This window comes from Trichosurus vulpecula, chromosome 3 (genome assembly GCF_011100635.1).
Source record: "Trichosurus vulpecula isolate mTriVul1 chromosome 3, mTriVul1.pri, whole genome shotgun sequence".
NCBI lineage: Eukaryota > Metazoa > Chordata > Mammalia > Diprotodontia > Phalangeridae > Trichosurus > Trichosurus vulpecula.
This window is the reverse complement of record NC_050575.1, coordinates 320,608,926-320,620,211: the sequence shown is the minus strand read 5'-3', so window position 1 is coordinate 320,620,211 and position 11,286 is coordinate 320,608,926. Positions and strand designations below refer to the sequence as shown.

At 36.7% G+C, this 11,286-nt stretch overlaps 1 pseudogene; it reads right to left on the bottom strand.

Moving 5' to 3' along the window:
* Nucleotides 1–993: 993 nt before the first annotated feature.
* The window catches only part of LOC118842544, a 159,237-nt pseudogene continuing 148,944 nt past the window's right edge, over nt 994–11,286 (bottom strand).

Sequence of the window (11,286 nt, the reverse complement as noted above, 5' to 3'; positions counted from 1 at the left end):
TGATCAATACAATGGTTCAAAACAATTTCGAAGAACTCATAATGAAAAATTCTATCTGCTTTTAGAGAGAGAACTGATGACCTCTGAAAGCAAATTGAACCATATTTTTCACTTTATTTTTCTTGCAACATGGTTAATATGTATGTCACATGTATAATTGGTATCATATTGCTTGCCTTCTCAATGGGTGGAAAGGAGGGAGAGAAGTTGGAATCCAAGATTTAAAAATGAATGTTAATTTTTAAAAAATTATTAAATATCTACCATGTACCACACACTGTGCTAAGTGCTGGGGGTACAAAAAGAGGCAAAAGACAGTCCCTGACCTGAGGGAGCTTAAAATCTAATAGGGGAGACAACATACAAACAAATATATAAGAACGAAGCCATATACAGGATAAATTGGAAATGATTAATAGAGTGAAGGTGGTAGAATTAAGAAGGGTTGGGGGAAATCTTCCTTTGGAAGGTGGAATTTTTTGGGGGGGGGACTTAAAGGAAGCCAGGCAGGTCAGTAGTCAGAGAGGAGGAAGAGCCTTACAGGCATGGGATACAGCCAGAGAAAATTCCTGGAGCTAAGAAACAGAATATCTTGCTTGTGAAACAGTAAGGAACTCAGTGTCATTGGATTCAAGAGTATGTGTTAGGGAGTTAAGGTGTAACAAGACTGAAAAGATAGGAGAGGACTAGGTTATGAAGAGCTATTAATTTTAGTCCTGCATCACCATTTTTTTCTTTCTGAGAGTATTTTATTATGCAATACAGGGTAGCACAGGGAAGAAAAAAAAGTCTAACATAGTTTAATGGGTACCCCACACATCATACCTAAGTAAGATATATAACACGTGTTTGATGATAGAAGCCAACTGGAGTATGTATTTCTTAATTCACGCAGCATTGTTTTTTCAGGAGGTCTGGAAGTTTTTTAACAACTTTTATGAAGACATCATGGTTCATTTAGAGATATAGTCCCTCTGGGTGCCTTTTAATTTCTTATAAAGTATATATTTTCTTTAGACTTTTTTTGACATCTTCATTTGTTATTTTCATTTTATGTTCTTTTAGGGACATCAGACAAACTTCTATACAAATTTCCTTGATATCTGCTCCAGACCATTTTTTGGCCACAATCAAATCATCTAAAACTTCATCATCTGCCAAAGTCATTTGCACTCTATGAATCTGAAAGATGTTCTCTTAATCATTTTTAGCTTAAGAGGAAACTCAGTCTTCTGAGTCCATTCTGGTCTGACTAGTGCAGGATCCAAATTTTCTATGTGATTTGGGAGCCATAATCACTTTCACATCTCCTCTCGAGTCAAACCCACCCAACTGATTCAACAATCTCAGCATTGTGCACTGAATTTGTCTTTTTCCACCTGAATTTGAGTCATGCCTTTTGTCTCAATAGTATCAATTTAATCAACGAAGATAATTGACAGAGCATGTTCCTCAGCTACTTGGAACAATTCATGACAAAGTCTGGATCCTCTCCTAATTACTTCTGTATATACTCAGAACAAAAAGCTCTGAGGAAAATTTATCTATAAGGTTTGGCTAACAAGGTTTTACTTGTGCAAGATGCTGTATAGAATGAATCCTTTGGGTGACTTAATTCCTATCTCCTTATAATAGCGTGAGTGAGGGAAAACTCCACAGATTTCCTTATTTTTTAAAGTGAGTTATTCAATCCATCAATATCAGCATGTGTTTCCTGTGGAGCTTTCTCTACTTTCTTTGCTGAAGTGAAGGGAGCTGTGTCATCCATCAGAAACTCCTATCATTGTATGAATCTTATGGTTGATTAAGACAGAAAAGCTTGATTCTAACAGATCCTCATCTATAAACAATACTGACTCAACACTCTGATCCCACCTAAGTCAATACAACGGCATGACTATCATTAATGATGGCCTCCATGTTTCCTATGGACTTATTCACTTATTTTTGGCCTTTTAGAACTTAATTTCCTTCAAGCTTCCACTCAGGTTCCTATTACTGCAAGCCTTTCCTTATTCTCCTGGTTTTTAGTGTTCTCTATTTCTTAAAATTACATTGTATTTATCAGTTTAAGTGTTGTACCCTTCCCTCATATGTAAGAATGTAAGTGCCTTAAGGGCACAAGTGTTTTTTTTTTGTCTTTGTATTCTCAGCATGTAATACAATGCTTTCCACATAGTCCATACTATGAAATTGCATGGAGAATTGAATGGAATTGTAGTTTAATAATTCAACCAATGTCAGAGCTAGAACAAATCTTAGATATTTTCCAGTATAACCTCTTAATTTGCAGATGAGAAAGCTGTTGTTCAGATAGGTTAAGTGACATGTCTAACATCACATATTTAGTAGCAGATCAGAAACAATCAACAATCAGTTTTTAAGGGGCCCTGTGTACCAAAAACTGTGCCAGGCCCTGGAGATATAAAGATAAAAAAGAAACATTCCCTGTCTTCAAGGAATTTACATTTCATTTGGAATATAATAAGAACTCCAGAACTCAGTGCTTTTCCCATAACTTCATTCTGTCTACATCTTATTCTCTATTAGCTGCTCTGAATTTCAGAGATGTTAACGATACGTGCAAATATGAAAAAAATGAGGAGATATTATAAAGGAGGGAAAAAGAAGGGAACATATTCAGGTGTGTAGGGTAGCCAAAGCAGAGAAAGAAATAGGGAGGGAAAATATTGAACTAATGTAGCAAAATGGGGAGCCACTAGGGAAAGGAATGTAAAGTAGAACTTGATAAATTTCTTACTCCCCACTGCCTTTTTCCTTTAGAATAAGTTCAATCCCTTTCCTCCTTGTTGGGTCATCAAAGCAAAACTTGGTATTTTGTTTTATTAGCAGCCATGTTACTTTAAAAGTTGTAATTTGGAACTGTTACCAGATCAGTTAACAATTTTGAAAACACAAGGACTCTTGATAAGTTGTTGTTTTTTCAATTAGCAATAACTCCTATTTACATATGACGTCTAGTCTGGGGTACTTCCCAAACTCATACTCATACTTGGATCCCCGTTGGGTGGCAGCTACCTATGGTTCTAGGTATAAGTACCCTGTGGGTCTACATTCCTAATTTGATAGCTTATGAGCCCCCATTGGTGTTCTTCCCAATAACAATCTCTCCAGTGGGGACAATTTATTTCTTATAAAGGCACCTATTAAAATGGTATAGTAAGAACAGCCTCTTCACAATTATTCTTCCCACACATATGGGGTACATTCTTCTACAAATGAATAGCATCAATAGAGTAGATACAAACGTAAACTACAGTGTAATGAGGTCCATATGTAGAGTATACATGTGGCAAATGAAACTCACAACTACTGATAATTGCAGGAACTAGATTTCCTTTTTCTTTTTGTGTAGTTCTCTTAAAACTTTCTCTTAGCTGCAATGTCTGCTGGGTAAGTTGCTGATGGCAGTCATATTCCTTGAGTTGCTTTCTTCCTCAGGTATTGGTATCTCACCCTGGAATGTGTGTCTCTGCTCCATGTAATATTTCTGCTCGATGTGGTATGTCCTATTTGTCCAGTAACGGCTCCCCTTCAAAGCTATGTGGCCAATACGGACAGAAGGAAAAGAGAAAGAGAGATACTCCTTCTCACTGCAGAGGACTTCTTCACAGGCAACTCTTGCCTTGCCATCTCTCCCAATCTTGAACTGAATTACATTCATCCATAATTTAGCATATAGCTTAGCTTAGCTTCTAGAATCATGGCCAGGAAGTTTGACCATTCCCCTCTTGACCCAATCAGAACCTCACAATAAAGGATCAGGGTAGACTCGTCCTTACCTCCTGAATACATTCTGGGCCTTCCTTGTCTAGGTCAAATTAGGTAAGGAGGAAAGCCCCCAAAGCACTTTCCTAAAAATAATACAATGAGGAATGTAGGTAGTATTTGAGTAATTAACTTCATTTTCCAGATCAGGAAAATGAAGTCTTAGTGGGGCTCAGACTTGCCCAAGTTCAGAAAGCTGGTAAATGGCAAAGTTGAGATTCAAATCCACTTCCTACATGCTTGTTGAGGCAGTGTTGCTTTCCAACCAAAGAGGGACTAAATTAGCATTAGTTTAACAAATGTTTCCAGAGCAGAGGTCCTTTGGAACCAAAATTAAGAAGAGTTCAAAAGTTGCTCAGATAATTTGACCACCCCGAAGGGACCATGGAGTGAGTGGTATTGGCTCAAGGCAGGATGTCTTCAGTCTTCTAACTCACAGCCAAAAATATGGGAAAAACCCACTTGTAAATGGAGGGAAGATAAATACTCATTCACCAAGGCTGTTTTTTTAGTGTGATTTAGCAGCAGAGTCAAAAATACAAAGTTTATCCATAGCAAGCCTTGTTGGTATCTATTTTCATTCTCTAAACATATTCTCCAGAAACTACATGCACATTCTTAAATGCGACATTGTAGTAACATTTTCTGGAGTTGGTGTGTATGTACCTTCCTCTAAGTTGGTGCAGCAGTGGCAGGTCTGCAAGGCAGAAACCAACATGAAGAGAACAGTACCTATAAGGACCATCTGGCCTACTCCACCTCCTTTCTGAAGAATGAGAACTAACCGTTTCAGTAAGAAGAGTAACTAAACTCCCATTTGAAGTGGGGAAAGGGGGAAACTATGCTATTCTATACATTCTAATGAGGAAAATAAGGAAGTAGATACATAAGGATACATAAGTGGATTTAAGGAATAAAACTGATTCCTACCCTCCTCTTCCCCCCCCCCCCCATCAGTACTCTTCTGGCAAAGGATTGGGTGCTTATCTTGAAAGTAAGTGGGATGGATCTTTGCCCTCCATGATATTCCTTTTCTCTTTCCCCATTTCATGTATAGTCTGCTTAAAAAAATAAAACAAACCCTCCAGGAAAGGAGATTACAAAAGCTTCCTCAATAACTTCTAAATCCATTTCAGTGCTTAATAACTATCATGTGAGAAGTTTTTCCTTAAAATGAGTTTAAATCCTTACTGCTGTAATTTAATCCAATTTCATCTGTTTGTCTATACTGTCAAGCTGTTGGCCATCTTCTAGAGAGTAGTCCTTCATATACCTGAAAATAGGCGTTGTCACCTCCTTAGACAAAATAATATTCCTAATGATTTGATAATTTGATCAGGTGACAGAAATGACCCAGGTAATTATTATTAACAATAATCCATGACTGTTCTTTGTACAGTTCCATTGTCCCTTGCTCCACCCACCCAAAAAACATGGAAGATATTATAGTACAATGATGCAGAGGAGGAAAAAGGAGACTAGGTCCCTGCCTTTGAGTGTCTTACAATCAAGCTGATTTTTATGTCCCTGTACAATACACATATCTATTGAACTTGTGTTTTTCCACATTGGCTTAAAAAGGCAAACCCTAAAAATTCTCTTTTCTACTACCACTAAAATGAATTTAAATGACTAGCTTGTGTGGTATCTTCTGTCCTAGGGCCACTACTGGACTATGTTCCCTGCTCATGATTACTTAAAAAGAGAAAGTCAATTAAGGAAATTTAAGAGTTTTCTGACTATGGAGAAGTAGAATATTTTTTAAATGCCTCATTAAAGAAAAAAAATAATTGAAGTATTGCTCGAGAACAAATTTTCAGAGTGTTACCTAAGCAATGTTTTGTCTGAAACTGTTGAGCTTCTTAAATGGAAAAAAACTGAAGCAACTACCCTCTTTTAATTATTGTAGAGTTCTCCATTAATGGAGCATACATAGGAGTATCATTATAATAACCTATGTTCTTTGTTGATAGGGGAAGCTTCCCCTTGTGTCAAGTTTCCAAATGAATTTCAAAAAATGAAAATGACTAGTTAAACAGAATTGAAATTTTAACAGTCTGAAGGTCTGTCTACATTACAAAAATTCTTTGAACAGTTCAATTGCGTTTCTCACAGAGCAACTAGAGAATTCATTTGTCCCTAAAGAATTTGGTATTGAGAATGGGCCTGTAAAATAATCTCCTTCTGGAATATTTCCCAAAGCCAGCATAACTTGTTGTTATACATAGAGAGAAAGAACAGAGAGAAAAAAGAAGAAACTAGTTAATTCAAGCATGGGTTTTAGTGTTTCTTGGCACTGAAACAGTCTGTTCTAAAAAGATATTTCATCAAAACATTTGTTTCAAATCTGTTTGGGGGCCTTATCTTAGGGAAGGAAAATTTCCTAATAAAACTTTTAAGTAGTGGCTAATTAAGACAATAATTTGGAGAGGAATTGCCAGTATTTATCACTATGTGAAATTTCCACACTGGGAGTTCCCTATACAGATGAAATCACAGATCCTCCTTTCTAAATAAATTTTTACCTCTCTTGGTCTTTATCCCATGATTGGTTGTCAATGGGCTACATGCAATTGCCCAATGAAAAGATATCATTGGTCCAAGTCCTGCTTTTATCAAAGATTTTCAAACTTAATTGTATCAATCAACTAATCAGTTACCAAACATTTATCAAATGCACTAGGTGCTACAGGTTCAAAAATAAAAATGAAATTGGCCACTGACTTTAAGGAGCTTACATTATATAGAGGAGAAACAGCATATACACACATGAATGAATGCTAAATATACACCAATTAAATACAAAGTCATTTGGTAAGGAACATGTAACTGGGGGTATTAAGAAAAGCTTCCTTTGGAAGGTGGTTCTTGGATTGAGCTTTCAGGAAAGCTAAAGTTTCTAAGAGGCAGGAGTGGCATGGAGAACTCTTGACTTTGCAAAGGAACAGAGACTGGAAATGGAATAATATATATGAGGTAAAGTAATAATAAAAAACTGTCCAGTTTAGCTAGAGCATAACATATGAAGGAGGAGTGATTGGTAATAAGGTTTGAAAGGTGGAGGGGAACCAGATTGTGAAAGGTTTAAATTGCCAAACATACAAGTTGTATTTTATCTTGCGGGCAGCAGGAAGCCACTGGGGCCTTGTAAGCCAGGGGAATAACATTGTCAGACCTGTGGATTAAGAGTATTACTTTGGGAGCCGTGTGGAGGATGGATTAGAGGAAAGAGATTTGAGGAAGGGAATCTAATTAGAAGTCATTTTCAATAATTCAGGCCACAGGTGCTCAACCAGGGCTTCAACCAGGTCGCTGACCATGGGAGTGGAAAAATGGGTTTGAGAAATACTATGGATATAGAACAGCCCAGACTTGGCAATTAATTGGATATGAAAGATGAGGGAAAGTGAAGAGCTGAGAATGATTTTGAGGTTGTAACCCTGGGTGACTGGTAGGATGATGATGTCCTAAATAAAAATAAGGAAGTTAGAAAGAGAGTTTTAGGCTTTTGGGGAAAGATCATTATAATTCTGTTTTGGATTTCAATCAAAAAGCTTTTATGCAATGTGCCAGCCACTATGCTAGGCACTGGGGATACAAAGAATTAAAGAATCCCTGGGATTACTTAAAACATCCAGTTGGAAATTTGAGTAGGCATCTGGTGATATAGGTCTATAGCTCCATAGAGAATTAGGGCTAGATATACAGATATGGAAGTCATGTACATAGTAATAGTAATGAACCTAGTGGAGCTGATATCATCATCATAGAAAGAAGTAGAGAGTATCAATGGTCCATCGTCACCCCTCATCCCCACCCCTTCATGCTATCCTAGCTACCAGATGGCGGGAAGAATTAAAGACTGTGTGGATTTTGGTGGGGGGGGAGGGAAAATTTGAACATGTTTGTTTAGCCAAGTGTAGAGCCTATCTTATCTTTAATGGTTCTAGGAGAACTGATTCCAAGTGATTATCTTAAATACTCTTATTGTGCAATTCTATAGACAAGCGATAAAGAAAGAGGGAAATGTTTTGTTCCGATTAAGAATCTAAGTTTTAATTTTGCATCTTCAATGGCAATTTTGCAGAGATCCCTGTACCGATTCATTGCTTTGGTCAATTTCATCAAGCAACCTGAGAGTCTCCCTCTTCAGAGGAATGCAAGGTCAAATTAGGGGCCAGTCATGCCCATGTTCTTGATATTACATGATGGAAAGAATTGTATTTTGTCATAGTGATGTGAAGGCCTATAGAAGGTACTCCTGGAGTGTCGTCCTTAGGGCATATGTGTTTTGAGAATTAATTTTTCAGTCCTGGGGATAGACTTCTATCAGCATTCTTACTGGATTCATGTATAACCAGAGATATACATTTTTAGGATGACTGGTTAGATTTAGGTCCAATTCATAGCCATGGTACAAAAGAAAGGTAACTGGCCCAGAGAGAAATTCAGCCCACAATTTGGGCCTCATTAGTAAGGAATTAGAGAAATTTTATGCATATATCAGTTGTGTGGAGACAAGGTTGGAAAGAAATGAAAAACATTATAGCTGAGCTTTAGAATACGTATTTGAAAAATTTTATTGAATCCTATTGGTCTTTACACTACAATCATTTCCCAATATTTCCTGCTCTCCCACACCACTGAACTCTCCTTTGTAATAAAAGAAAGCAGTTAAGCAAAACCCACCTTTAAAAGAAGTTTTATAATACAGTTTATTGCAGCCGTATGTGCTTTGTGGCATTTTGGCTTTGCACCTTATGCTCAGCAGGAAACTTTAAGGATGCCAAGACCAACAAGATGTCAAATTGTCAGTCCACCAGTAAAGCACACCCCTCAGTTTGGCTTTTCTTCTGACCCTCATTTAAGGTGGACTTATTTTAAACTGGTTTATTATCCCTCTTTTATTTTTTTCTCTTTCCTCTTCTTTTTTCCTTTATCCTCCCTTTCATTTCTCAGTTCCCATATTAAGCTTTCAGGACACCTGGCCCAGTGACAATTTTTTTAAGTGAGATTAATGCATGTAAAAGTTACCTAAGTTACTACACTTGAACCTTCATCATTCATAAATTGACCTAGTCATTCAAAATTTTACATTCTGTACTCTTAATGAGAGCACAGGCAATAAATGAATCAAACAAATAAATAATAAGCAACAAGCAAGCATACAGATGGTATAATAGGGAGATACAAAAGTGTTTTTTTTTCTTTGCCTTGCTATAACTTAACTGTCAGTGACTTTTTTTCCTAAGCAAATTTTTCTGAAAACATTTGGGCTGTCCTAAGAGTCCAAATATTTTTATAAATGTTTCCATAAGGCAACTACAGAAGGCCTGATTGATAGGAAAGCTGGCAGGATGGGTGTGAGTCAGGCAGCTGGATTGGAGAACCTTTTGGGATATACTCATACGTCTTACTGACCTAAGTACTGAATTCTTTTATTCCGTAATGATTGAAAAGAGTATGTCCTCTGGCTCGTTAAAAAAACTGATGCTAAAAATATATTTCTTTTTGAAGTCTCAGATTGGGATGTTAGGATCCTACCAGTATTTGCTTTCCCAAGTAAGCCTCTTTCTTAGTTGTGAACTGTTTGCCAAAGTAGATGTTGCCTAAATATCCATAAGCATAGTTAATAAAAGTTTTTTTTCCAGAATCATTAAGCATATCCCCCCAAAAAAGTTTGGCCATGTCTGGTTTGTGCTAGAGGGATGAACTGGATGTTAAACAAGAAAAGCTTCATATCTCTTTCCAAATCATCTCTCACTTAGCTTGCATATTGTCTTTCCTTTTCCATATTCTCTTATGTTGAGAAGAAAATGAAGAAAAAAAAAAGATTGTTGTCCACTATTTTAATTCTTTGAATTAGAACCATGCCGCCAGGGACATCTCTGAGTGAGATGGACTTTGTCCTTGCCACAGTACACAAAGGAGCAAACTTTGTCTAAATTGGATGAGGTAGAGAGGCACCCATCAGGACTAAGTTTTCTAACCTCACCTAGTTAGCTACCTCTGCTGCTTTATTGCTATTTTTCACCTGAGTCTTCTGGGCTAGCTGGGTACAGGAGGTTGTGGAATTGACCCTACTATAATTCCAGTCCTGTGTAAAAACACAGTGAGTTAGAGCTGCTGGCCCTTCCTTTCTTTGAAAAGGAAAAGAAATTTTAAAGCAAACACTTCCTTTTAATAACTCTTTTAAAAAACCCAACTTTACAGCACTGAATGAAAATACTGAAGAAAGTAAAAAAAAAGTTCAATGTAAATTCAGGATAAATTGGCCAACACCTAATTTTGTCACTGCTCTTTAATAAAAAGAGATGATAATCTCAAAAAAAAATGGGGTCATCATTACGTGAGATTCTCAAGTGAAGGCTAGGACCACTGGTCAAGGAAGTTGTTGACACAATTTCTCTTCAGGATCCAGAAACTTCCACAATGCATCTCCCTTTCAATTAGTTATTTATTGTTCTTATTTTTAAGAGCATCTTTTCTTGTTAAATTTTCCTTATTATTACTCAAATAGCCCGTTGTTACAGCACTATCTTAACTTAGCTCCATAGTCCTCTCTTTTTTCTAAGTAGTTTCATTATATATTACTCAGAGATGCTAGGACTACCACTATAGTGAAGAAAAGGATTTTATTTGTTTTATGTCTCTTAGCGAGAGAGAGAGAGAGAGAGAGAGAGAGAGAGAGAGAGAGAGAGAGAATTAAAAACATAAAAATATCAGGGAGTGCCTCCAAAATGGTGCAGAATTGTAAGAAGTTTTTGGAATGAGACATCTGAGTTTGCCTCTTACAATCCAGATTTTCAAATATATATAGATATTGGCTTCTCAGGCATAAGAGTTTCAGCCCACTATATATATATATATACCTCCCATGTTCACCCAAATCAACTTGTAACTAAACTTATTTAAGCAAGAGACTCCAAATAATGTGCTGAAATGATAATGAATAATTTATTTGAGAGGAAGTAAGGTTTAATGTAATTCAACTTGTAGAATTCAACACTGGGCAAATTATGGCCTCCCAAAAAATTGGAACCCATCCACTCTGGGCAATGGACAGAGGAAAATCTTAATCCATAATATGTAACTGATCATGAAAATAATTTACAATATTTTTCAACTGTCCTGTGTGCTTTGTGGAGTCTTGAGCAAAGCAAGTGCCAGGCATTAACAAAGATGTTTTTCATACATAGTTTCAAACCAGTCATTGAGGTTTTATGTTTCATCTCCTTTTAGTTTGTCCTCTTACCTCAGTAGAAATACTCGGAATTCTTATGTAAAATGCCAATGTCCTCTTGGCTCCACATCTGAGACAAATAGTCAACAAATGTCGCAAATCAGTGATTTATGCCAGTCAATTTAGACTTATGATTGAGAGCTTACCATGTAGCCCTGATCTTCAAGGTTCTGCAAATGGGCAAGTTTATCCTGTCATTACTTTGTACTTTTTTTTTTCTTTTCACCCTAGAAATGAAGTAGATAAGGAAGAAA